The 12,577-nt window shown below is 45.3% G+C and overlaps 1 pseudogene; it reads right to left on the bottom strand.

Annotated features, from left to right (window-relative positions):
- The window catches only part of LOC119383880 (uncharacterized), a 73,563-nt pseudogene extending 61,434 nt beyond the window's left edge, over positions 1-12,129 (bottom strand).
- Positions 12,130-12,577: the final 448 nt, after the last annotated feature.

The following is a 12,577-nucleotide window of genomic DNA, read 5'->3' as shown; positions in this document are numbered from 1 at the left end:
GTGGCTTAACGGGATACATGTGTAAGTACATAGCGGCAACGATAGGAATAGCCATAAGCGTTTTCATACAAAGACAGTAATGACAGTCGGTTCGTCAAAGATACGCGTTCAAGATGACAAAACTGACAAAAAAAAAGTAGTAACAGTAAAATACCTGAAACAGTGAAAGTAATAATAACGGAAATACAGCGGTGACATTGAGCAGGATTACAAAACTTCTTGCTTTTTCACGTTCTACATTCTCAGTAGAACGCACTTTTGGAAGACAAATTCCACTGTCATCATACTGGGTTGTGCAAAAGAAGCACACTTGTTGCTGTTGAACAAGATGAATCACGCGGAAGGAAGACATGTCAGTGTGCCTGCATCACACATACACACACACACACGCACACACACATATATATATATATATATATATATATATGTGTGTGTGTGTGTGTGTGTGTGTGATGTGTAGAAGCGACATTTGTCTTTTCCCCTTGCTCACGCCGCTTCTTATCTACCGTACGAAGAAAAAATGGTCATAGCCCGCCGCCTCTCCTCCCGCTGTTCTTTCCCTCCCTCGTTTTGTCACTGTTACCTTCCTTCGCGGGTTCTCGCGTCCTTTTTTCTATTTTTTCTCTCATTTTTTTAAGTATTGTCTGGCCCACAAACTGGGTGGGCGGCCCTTGTGCAGCGGGTTCGGCAATAGCCGTTTCATTTCACTTACATCCTTTGAAGAAGGCTGGTCCTCCAGCCGAAACTGTCAGGGCAAAATAAATATTTGTTTCCTATATTGTAGTACGAAGTCTATCACAATTTTTATTACGATAGCCAGAAGAAGTTCTCGTTATCCATATATATATATATATATATATATATATATATATATATATATATATATATATATATATATATATATATATATATATATATATATATAGTTGAAGGGTTAGGAATCTCGCCTGCAGATCGAGGGTACGCGGGTTCGCATCCCGCCTGTGAAGAATTTGCTTTCGGTTAGAATGTTTCTCTCTCTACTGCTTTCTCTCTCCCTTTCGTTGATGTTCTCTCTGTCGGTCCTTCTTTTTCTTTCTGGATTTCTTTCTCTCTCTTTCTCTCTCATTCTTTCTCTGCTAAGCTTTACTCTCACCCCTTCTGCTGTCCCTCCTCCTCATGTTCACTTCAATTTCCAACCCCCTTGCTACACTGTACTAATAGCCCCGAGAAGTTGGGGTAGCGCCGCGTGGCGGGAAGCCTGGTTGACGTCACGGCACTGACTCTTTAACACTTTCGTGACCGCGCCTATTCCCATCGATAGTATGTCATCGATGACTTCAAGTTCAAGTTTTGGCGCTTTCGGAGCGGTTCTGGACAGATAACGCCATATAAAGAGTACAAGAGGAAGTATTTTGTCAGAGTCGCTTTAAGTTTCTTTTTCCTGCCGTGGGAGAATTTTTAAAGCTCCTTTGCAGTCGGGGAGGTGAGCGCTTGTGGTTTCGCTTATAGTTTCGACGTCGCTCGCGGGCGCTCAATGAAAACGGCAAATTTCAATGGATTCCGGTGAATATGAGCGTCAATCTCTGGGTGATGGAAGCAGCACAGACACAAAAGACGACTTCGATTCATCAGACTTCAGTACGGACGGCGATAGTCCGTCAAACTGCCCCAGAACATAAGTAGGCATGTGCGAGTAAGTTTCCTCTCTCTCCTCGGACCATCTTATAACTGCCGCACATTTATCTAAACGTATCTGGTGTGTACTAAAGGCCACCGCTCTTACCTGCAAGGTGTGAACTTTGTTAGGGCGGGAGCATTTGGCGCTGGCTGCAGAAAGAGCGAGGTTCTCTCCGCAAAAACGAAAGAGAGTGGACCTTGACCTAGCATTCCGGAGCTGCCACGCGGCCGCTTCTTCCGAGTTGTTTTTCACGGCAGAAGTCGTCAGAGAGATATGCAACCACACAAATAAGTATGCGTGGATGCATATTTTCGAAAAGCCAAAGCACAGTGAGAAGGACGGATCCTGGAGAGAGGTCACTGAGGAGGAGATGGGCATGTCCGTCGGACTTCTGGTGCACACAGAAATCGTCCATGTCCCATGCCTGCATTGCAATTGGCTTCGACGACACATATTTCCAGGCCTTCTTCCGCCGTCAGTGATGCCCCAGAAAAGGTTCAACCGTTGCTTGTATTCTTGAGTGTCTCCGATCTGGAGAAGACGACCGTCACATCTCACAGGAAGTTTCACTGCGTGTCTTATCTAATGCAACACATGAACGATTCATCCGCGCTATTTTTTCACCCGCGTCGGAACCTTTCCGTGGATGAGAAAATGGTGAAATCTAAAGGTCAGTCTCGTATTCGGCAGTACATGAGGAACAAATTGGTCAAATGGAAATGGGAATTATGGGTTTTGGTAGATTCGAAAATGGGGTACACTGTTCAGTTAAACGTATACACAGGAAGGCACTTCAGGGTACCCAGCACCAACCACAAAAAATTGAAAACACTAGAACTGCAAACTATGCTACAAAGAAAGGAAAGTTGAGCAGTAAAAAAATGTTTTCTGTGAAACTACTGCAGCCGAGCTGTTTCACTGCGTCGACAAACTGTTTCATGCGGTGACATGATAGGCGCTAGTGCTTGCATTTTTTATGCATGTAACTTTTGCACTTACGTAGCTTATATATACAGTAACATGCTATAACGGTTTTGTGTTCAAAATGTATATTTAGATTTTTTAAGTGTTTACCTGTGCAGAGTAGCAAGGATGTTCTTATGATTTTTTTTCTTTTTGTTACATTTCTCTTTGTCGCAGTAATTTTTTATAATATTCTATATAAATCTGATGTCTGAAATTAATACTGTTGGAAAGACCAATTCTTCCTCGATCATTTGATACCCTACAATTTAGCATCCATCAAGTTCTGTGGCAGGAAAAAAATATTTCCTGGACTACCCAAAAACAACGGATTTTTCCACGGTCACGAAAGTGTTTTAACATCCGCCGTGGCGCGCCTAGAGCAGATGCGCTCGCTTCGTGCGCTGTTCCGCTGTTCGTTATCACTTTTTGCCTGTCTCAAACAACAAATGAATGAACAAAACAGCATCGATAATGTTTCTCGTGAAACGGCGAAAACCTATACATTTTCCCAGCACAGTTGCCAACGGTGCCCGTGCTCCGTTGTACAACTTTGATCTGGTTTGTGGTGTTGCGCTGCTAACCTCGACGATGGGTTTGATTTTCGGCCACGGCAGCCCCATTCCAACCGGGTGAACAGCTAGAACGTGTATGCGATTAGGCACCGCTGCACGTTAATGAATGCCAGGCTTTCAGGATTATTCTACAGTGGCTTTGTAATGAAGTCGTAGTTTTGACACGTAAGACAACATATTTAATTTATTAGTATGCGCTGTTCGCGGGCGACTCCTTTCAGAGCTATGATGGTTTCGCCTCCACAAGTGTTATTTGCATTGGACGCATGCGCGTGTCTGCGGACAGCGTTTTTACCGGTGTGCCGAGCCCCGCGCACACTTACAAAAATTGGGGGACCCTTAAAGGCCAACTCCGGCAGTTGTTTGGCCATGTCAAAGTAATGGTGCTTTTATGTTCCTGAGACGCTCCTGTCACAGGCCCGATAGCAGAAATATTCGGCAAATTGAAGAATAATTTTAAATAAGCAAAAAAGCGCGACACCAAAACCGAACCCCAACCAAGCATACTGTATTCGCGTGACGTATAAGTCGGCAAAAACCCGAAATCATGCAAGGCATGCCGCTCCCGCAAGCGCGTCGTATGAAAGCTGCGAAAGCGGCGAAGAGCAGACGCTCAGGGGAAAGGACACTGCGTCGGAAATATATCCTGTGTGTGACTGACCGTGCTACGAGCACAAGCTCCTCCGAGCTGTCAAAAATGACAGCTGCGATTCCGACGCATTTGGAGGCCAACTAAAATCGCCATTCCATTCCTCTTCGATGAAGTGGAACACACCTGTTTTGTTCTTTGCTTGCCCGGTTGCGCATTCCACCGCCAGATGGCGCCACCTGTCCAGACGGCTCAACTTTGTGGGGCCGCGATCGGGTAAAATGCTATCGTTGATTAGTTTGCGGACTAACTAAAACTTCTTAATATTGCTATGGGAGTGCATAAGTTTGGCAATAGCGACGTTCAACATCGCATTGGTAGGGCCGAAGGAATTTAATATAAGCCAAGTGCGAGCCACCTTTCGCATCAACGTTAGAAGGCTGCGGCTGCGGTATTTCGCACGACACGTAGCTCACCGTACACCGATAGGCCCGGTCACGTTGCACCCTGTATATGTTACGGAAAATGTTTCCGTACGGTAATGTTCACACATGTGTATTCTTTAGCCGGTGCGGTATTATCGCACTTTCCGTGCGGTAAACCGGCATTGCTAGCTAAAACACAGGGTAATAGTTAGGTGCGAGTGTTTTGTGACGGCCAATGGAGCATCGTGTGCAGCCCACAACGCAATACCACTTTCCGCCCATCGCGCGCACTGCCACAAGGAATTGAAATTCACACGCCCAGCCAACGAAACGCTGGCCAAATACACAAGATTGTTGCCTTGCGGATAGCACACGCTCTAGTGGCTCCTCGGTTCCCTCAATTCCGCTTTGCCAAAAATGACGTCATGCACACAACATTAAGAGTTGAATGCGATAGCGAAATCCGGCCCCTAATGCGCACTTCAACCACTAAGTACATACTTATTAATGTGTGTTGCACAAACACACATGCAGACGCACGGAGGCGCGCGCGCGCGCGCGATGTATCTATAGCAATGGTACACGTCTTCAATCTAAAGCACTTCCCTGTGCTAGAACGGCGGAACCACATAGGCTCCTTCTAAAAAGACAGGGCGTGCAAACACGGATACAAGAAGGAAGTCAGGACACCACAAACGCCGTTTGTGGTGTCTTCGACGTTTGTGGTGTCCTGACTTCTTTCTTGTGTCCGTGTTTCCACGCCCTATCTTTTTAGAATGAACACTTACCAACTAGCTCAGCTCTCTGTTATTCTAAACACATAGGCTCTGCTGTAGTCGAGACATCTCTCCTACAATGCTTCACAGATGGCAGCACATGATCTAATGTTTGCTGTTTGATTGATATGTTTTCCGCTAGATGGACATAGTTGTCCATTTTTGGAGCTGTTTGAAAGTTTGTGTCTGTTTGTTTTTAGCGGCATTGGGTGCACTATCGTTGCTATTTTGGAAGCATGGTGTCGCGCAAAAAACATAGTTTGTTGGCCTCGCCAATGCGCCTACAGATCGCCGAATGGCCTCATTTTTGTTGTGACACCTGCCGAACAAAATAGGGTAAATAGACTCCTTCCAGAAGATGACATTTACGTAGTGTTTTTTTTTTGAAGCTGGTGCTTGTAACATCGTCACTTTGTGGTAGGACACCGGCTTGCCACGCAAACGGCCCGGGCTCAATCCTCAATGAGACCGAAAGCTTTTAACGCGACAGCGTTAAAGAGCTCGTATCGCAGAAATTCCGCCGTCGGCGTCGGCACCGTTGGTTGTGAGCGAAAAATCATCACCTTGTCCGTGACCGAAAAATCGAAAAAGCTGCAAATAAAATAAATAATAAAAATGTTGGGTACGAGTGAGAAGCGAACCCAGGCCGCCCGCGTGGCAAGCAGGTGTTCTACCACAGAGCCACTAATAATAATATCTGGGGTTTTACGTCCCAAAACCACGATATGATTATGAGAGACGCCGTAGTGGAGGGCTCCGGAAATTTCGACCATCTGGTGTTCTTTAACGTGCACCTAAATCTAGGTACACGGGCCTCTACCATTTCGCCTCCATCGAAATGCGACCGCCGCGGCCGGGATCGAACCCGCCACCTTCGGGTCAGCAGCCGAGCACCGTAACCGCTATACCACCGCGGCGGACTACCACACAGCCACGCCTCTGCTTGAAGCTGCACTGAAAGTAACATTCATGCTTCCCAAAAATGCTTCCTGTATACAGATGTCACAGTACGAGATGTAATATCGCAGTAATATTGCGTGGTACAAGCGTGCATTACCATCAGGCGTCACACCATGTCAATATCGTAACGACTTGGTGGTTTAAAGACAGCCACCCATTACAAAAGGCACGTACATTACTGCGCGTATTCCCTTAAGGCCACGTAGTGGGTGCATCGCAACTTCGAAAAAGTTTCTGGTTTAAAGCATGGTACGCATTACATAAGCCACACAACTTAGTGCGCGCATTCTGTTATACCCCTGTCACACAGGGCAGCTTAAGTGCACTTTGAGGGAATGCACTTCGCCGCTAGTGTCATTTGCACGCTGTCACACAGGAACGCTTAGTGACACTCGCTGCAAAGTACACTTGCCGGCAAGTGCGTTCGCCAAATTCACTTCGCTGCGACGGAGTGTCTAGCCTCGGTAGCAGTGGCTTGCAAATAAATACGCTAATGCAAAACGCGGCGATCATGGTATTTTTATACCATCGTTCTCGTTATTAGGAATACTGCCATGTATTCAAACAAATCATACTACAACAAAAAACCTCGCTACTCTCGCCCTCGGGCAGTTTGCGGTGACGTCCGCTAGGGGGATGCGGGAGCACATGCCGTGCAATGGCCGCGTCCGTCGCGTTATTTACTTCTTTGCAGACGTGCAGGTCAGTCATTCTTTAGTCATTTGCGATGGCGTGTGCCACGTGTGCCACTTCCACGAAGACAACGTGATCCGACGAAGAGACGCGGGCCTCATACACCTTTGGGAGGAGCAAATGAGTGCTGCCAAAACACGCTCCAAACGCCTGTCACCACTACGCGTTCCTTCTGCACCGGAGTCCACCATTTTTGTTGTCGATTCGTCTTTGATATGACACTGTGTTGTCTCGGCTCGCGATTATGTTACGCGGTTGCAATATTTACTTCATTTGCGCGCAAAATGTATTGTAAATTATGTTCATGCCTATAATATGCTATTAAACAGCGAGCATTGCCAAAAATAACAAATATATGTCGCGCTACTAAACCACCAATTGCCACTGCTATCATTTCCAAAGCACACTTCTCTTTCTCGTGTAGCAGCGCGCCGCCAAAGTGACACTCTGTGAGCGTAAGTGCACTCGCTCAAAATGACACTAAATTTGCCAGTGTGACCGGGGTATTAAACACTCGTAGTGTTCGAAGTGCGCACTAGGGGCAGGATATCGCTATCGCGTTCAACTCTTAAAGGCGAAGCTTAAGCGGCCCCCAATTTTTATTGCTGATTTTATTTGCATCTTTCTCGATTTTTCGGTCACGGACGCTTTTTCGCTCACAACCATCGAAGCCGTCACCGACGCCGACGGTGGAATTTCTGCGAAATGAGCTACGTAACGCTATCGCGTTAAAAACGCACGCATTGTCGAGGCTCGAAAAATATCACTAAAGCACTCGCCCGAGAATACCGCTGCAGTTATGTTTATTTTCTTGTGTACTCGTTCACTCATCATGTTGTTTAGTTTCCCGTGTTCCTAGCAACAAATTCGGGACTTGATTTCACTACAAAGCAAGCTGAGGTTAATTGGGGAGAATTCTTATTGCTGTTAGATTGTGACTCACGCAGCATTGTGACTCAGATTGTGTCAGATTGTGACTCACGCAGATTGTGACTCACGCAGCAGTTATACTCGTCAGCACCAGTTTAGATAGCAAGGTTCTCAATTATTTTTTCTTGCATTTGATAACCCCTGAGCATCAGGAACCTGTATGTGGACATGACGCGCAAGACCAGTTATAGACTCATATAGGCGAAGGACGTTTGATTATTACGTGGGCTACGTCGCTGAGAGCGCTATGGAAACAGAGCGCTATGGAAACGGAATTCGACTTTCAGGCGTTTGTTTTGACAACCATTGCTATCAGCAGTGCACCCACGTGAATTTAACATTACCGCTTGTTATGTGGCGGTTGATCGGACCAGCAGTTCATGCAAATCAGGGAGTACGCCAAATAATCTCAGACGACTGTTGGGAAGAAATCTTTACATAATCAGAGTATACAAGCATCTTAGCATTTCCGAAACGATTGCGTGTGTGTCAGTATTATTTTGTTTAAAGTTCCTGATATATTAAGTGATTCTTCATCATAGATATATTCATCAAAAGTCTCGCGTTGCAGAAAGCGCAATTCAGTGAAATCGCCTACATAAGCTGCAGAGGCAGACATAACATATACGATAAACCACCATGTAGTTAGTGAATTAAAAGCGTGCTAATTTCATTTGTAATTTTTTGGGGGACATGTTTTAACCGTAAAGTCTACGCCAAATTGTAATGAAGTTATAACCATTAGCGTAAACGTTAGTCCCGATTTCTTGGAGTGCGCGGTGAAAAACAGCAAATATCTTGCTGTTCTGCTTCACCATTTTAATAGTGAATCTTCCGTTTGGACGGCAAGTTTTCCCATCATAAGCTATACTATCTAAACTTTCTACAGCTCACTTAACTTGCGCAAGTAGCGAAAAATTCCACCTTCCACCTTGGGAGATTTGCATTTCATGAAATCGCAAAAGAGGGGGTGCACGGCGGGCGCAGAAAAAGGCGATCCTCGGCTGCGGAGCAAGGCAGTCCTTGCCGTGACGTCACATAGCCGCGACTGCCGCGCCGCCAATGTTCTACGCGGGGCTAATAGAAGGCCACGCCGTAGCGGTGACTAGTGGGATTTGCCCAGATTCTGTGGGAGGTACCTGCTCATGTTGATGATAAGCTTGAGTCAGGGTCGACATTACGGCCGCCTTAAAGAGTCTCGCTGTTAAAACAGTGCGTGATGAAAGGTCATGAGGAAAAAACTTTACGATGGTTAACGAATTTGTCAGGGAATGTCATTTTTAAATGAAGCGACACGCTGCTTAACGGGCGCCGCAGCCAAAGAGTCGACATCGTGAAGCCTCCTTTTAAGGGGCAGCGCTTGCCCATAAGAGAATGTTGTATCTTTCGAGCGGAGCGGGCCCGAAAGGGTTGTTGATATTTGACCATTTCCTGTTTAAGCATGTTTTGTCCTCTTGTTCCTGTGGGGGCTGCGGGAGCCGTTCAAAACAGAGATCACGGTCTACTATACTGAACAACATATGACCAGTGCAACGCGTCGTCCGCAAACGTAGTGACGAACAGTTCCCACGAGAGCACATCTGCGAGGTATGTATGGGACGCCGGTGCCTGACGAACTCGATCACTGTAGCCCCTTGTCAAATGGGGCCCGGCAAATGTATATTCGGGTTACGTTGGGAGACAATGAGGCGAACTAACTGGATCCCTATTCCCACAGGCAGAGAAACTCAGGAAAGAAATAGTATCTAAATGCAGAACATCCCCCTGCTAACCATTTTACTCTTGTCTTGTCTCGTCGAGTAGCGCATAGAAGCTGAACCCTGTCGCTCTCCTAGAAGCAGTTAGCATCGCCTAGTATGGCCTGGCTGCTTAACAATATCTGAAAGACTATTTGACGAAGATACGTCAAACAAGCTTTGCTACCAAGCCTGCGGTTATTTCCTCTCAAGGTAGCTCAATCCACTTCACGGAAACCGTATGAACTAGACTCCCATGGAAAATCAGTGCTGATATTCCATCAGACGCACGAAAACTCGCAAGCACTGTGCGAGACTGCTCGCCTTCATCTGCTAAGGCTTGTGAACGTTGCCGGACATCCATGTGCCATCTGTTTGTTTTATTTTAACGGCGAAGCTGATTAAGCTGTTGCTAACTTGTGCTCCGTCGTCCAAAACTCCTCAGGTGGGTCTGCGCCACAGGAATTGGGCAAGCCCCACCATCGTGTACAGGTGTGATTGTCAAACGCAAACGAACACGCGAAAAGAGAGAGAAATAGAAAGAGATAGAAAATACGCAGAAAGAAAGAGCAAGAGATAGGGAAAGTTATGGAAAGAAACAGGCAGTAAAAGATAAAATGAAACGGAATAAAGACATAAACAGACACGAAAAAGATATAGAAAAAAACGGAGAGCAAGGCACAAAGAGAAAGAAGGAGAGAAATAAATAGAAACAAAGAAACAGAAAGAATGAAGCAGAGAGAGAGAAAGGCAAGGAAGAGAGATGACGATAGAAAGAGCGAGAAAGAGAAATGAATACAGAGAGAAACAGAGAAATAGAAAGAAATAGATACAAAAAAGAGATGCAAGAAACAGAGAGAAAGAGAAAGAAAGAAAAGAAGCAAAGAAAAAATTAAGAGAAATCAGGAAAGCCTCTTAGCTGCACTGTAACTTCACGCTTGGCACCCCTAGTGCAAAGCTGCGATAACTTTTTTAACTTCCTTTTAATCAGGCGCTGTTTACCATACTCGTATGAATGTTTAGCGAAATATAATTTGCCTGGTGCCCTAATTCTTTCACCTATGAATAGTTTTCTGCTGCTTGTATTGCGTCGCATCCATTGAACATTCCAGTGCATGTGTGCCAGTTTTTGTTTTCGTGATATTTTGTATATCTTGACATATTGCTGTCAGACTAAACATATGTTGGTTTGCTTTCTACCATAGGTTTTCACGCTTTGACTGTGCATGCTTGCGTATTAAACACCAACAAGTTTGTCATTTAACGCTGACGACTTAGCACCGACATGTCCCGGGTGGCCGCTTCTCACGATGTCATGCAAAACGTATTGGCCGCAGCATGCTACCGCGCATCGACTTTCATTGCACAAATCGCCACCAGGTATACAACATGTTTATGTGGGATGAAAACATCAGGACGTCAGTGACTGTGAACATGCGACGGCTAACAGGTTATTCTACATTATTCAACATGCTATTCCGGCTTTTCTTGCAGTTGAGCTCAATGCCACTGCTTGGCTTTACCATAATGAACCGTCATACACTCAAACGTCGATTATAGAAACGTTTATTCTGAATGACTGCTTGTCGAGCTACCTATTCCTGCGTGAATGTTGGGTGTAATAAAAAAAATAGCCGAGCATAGCTTGCACTATTGGAGCAGGGCTGAAGGCACAGCGGAGCTGATTGGTTCCTAGCTGGTCCTGGCGATACGAAGTGATATTAGTAATGCCAAGGAATGCCAAGGAATGCCAAGTTGCAGTCGAGTCGAGCACGGTCGCCTCTCTTTGTTTCGGCCGTACTACGTCGTGGACTACTATATGCTGTACACGGTCCGTGGAACGCGGGTACGCGCCGTACGTGATCCGCAGTCTATACCAACCCAGGAACAACAAAAAACATAAGCAATAAAAAACTTCATAAGACACTTTGCGTGGGTTAAACGAGAGACATACAGTGTGGCATAACAAATAAATTCAATGTAGTGCATAGAAGCTGACAAATGTGTTGCAGCGACTGTTAGGCAGCAACCCCACGGTACAGACAGTAAGTACATCCATTACGTCAACCACTGCCTAATACCAGTTGTGGTGCATGATAGTGCATGTCTAACGAGAATTCTTGTTGTAACGTTGCCTATCCTCTTTATAACAATGTAGTAAACATTACACATGTTCTCTAATGAATCGACAAGCGTTGCTCGTCACCGCAAGAATATGCCAACAAAGGCTGCATACACATAATTTCGATCTAAGTGACGTCTGCGCTGTAACGATAGTGCCTACATTATGTCGAACCATTTATGTCGACCATAACGGCCGTTTACACGCCAGTGCGGTCGATGTGCCCGGTAAGCACACGACGGGAATACAACAGCTATATTTACACAGAGCCGTCGATCCACCTGATGAGACATGGCTCAAGTGATAAAATGCCTCACAGTAATCTACTCGCTGACTGCATCGCATTTAATTGGCTCCCAGTATGTGCGGGATATAGCTGAATTTTTTACGATGCTGGATCTCTTTTGCATGCAGTGGCAGCTGCAACGTAATTATGAAGACATGTTAAACCTTTTTGGGAACAGCATGACAAAGCGTGTGCGTCATAAAAACCAAAATATAGTAAGCAATATTAGTAGAACAGTAAGTATCATCACAAAACTAAGCTTCATTCGCTCTAATAACAATGAACAGGAAAAATAATCACCTTTTTGGGGTCTTGAAACTTAGAAAGATCCGGGTTTTTGACCAAATTGTGCAGATTAAAGAAAGCCTCTGCCACGGCAAGGGGCAAAAGCATAAGTACTGTAAAAGTCGCCATCAGATTGTCTGCCTGTTTTCAGAGTAGTCAGACCATTTTGGGACACGATATTTATGCTGTCTACTAGAGATGAAATGTTGTAATTCGACTGATCCTCATTCGAACATGTGGATCGGACGTGCATCTTTGTTGACATTCCTATGTATCAGACGCACAGAGGTTATGACGTCCTATGTGATCTTTATTTGATAAATAATGAACAGATTTCTGAAGCACTCATTTCTGAGTAATTCCGCAAGGCGGTCGAAGAGTTATCAAAGGGTAAACCGGCATTCATTTCTTTTTAACACAAAGCTACAAAGACGTCAATACATATTTATCGAAAAGTAAAGTTTCCTAGTTGTAACAAAAATACATCCTCGTTCGCGATGAGACGCGGGGCGAACGCCTATCCGTTGCGGTCACTATACGCATTGATATAACCAGGAAGCTTGCAACTGGCGGGGCG

This window comes from Rhipicephalus sanguineus, chromosome 2, assembly GCF_013339695.2.
Source record: "Rhipicephalus sanguineus isolate Rsan-2018 chromosome 2, BIME_Rsan_1.4, whole genome shotgun sequence".
Taxonomy (NCBI): domain Eukaryota; kingdom Metazoa; phylum Arthropoda; class Arachnida; order Ixodida; family Ixodidae; genus Rhipicephalus; species Rhipicephalus sanguineus.
Note: the sequence above shows the minus strand (reverse complement) of the source record. Positions and strands in the feature narration are given on the sequence as shown.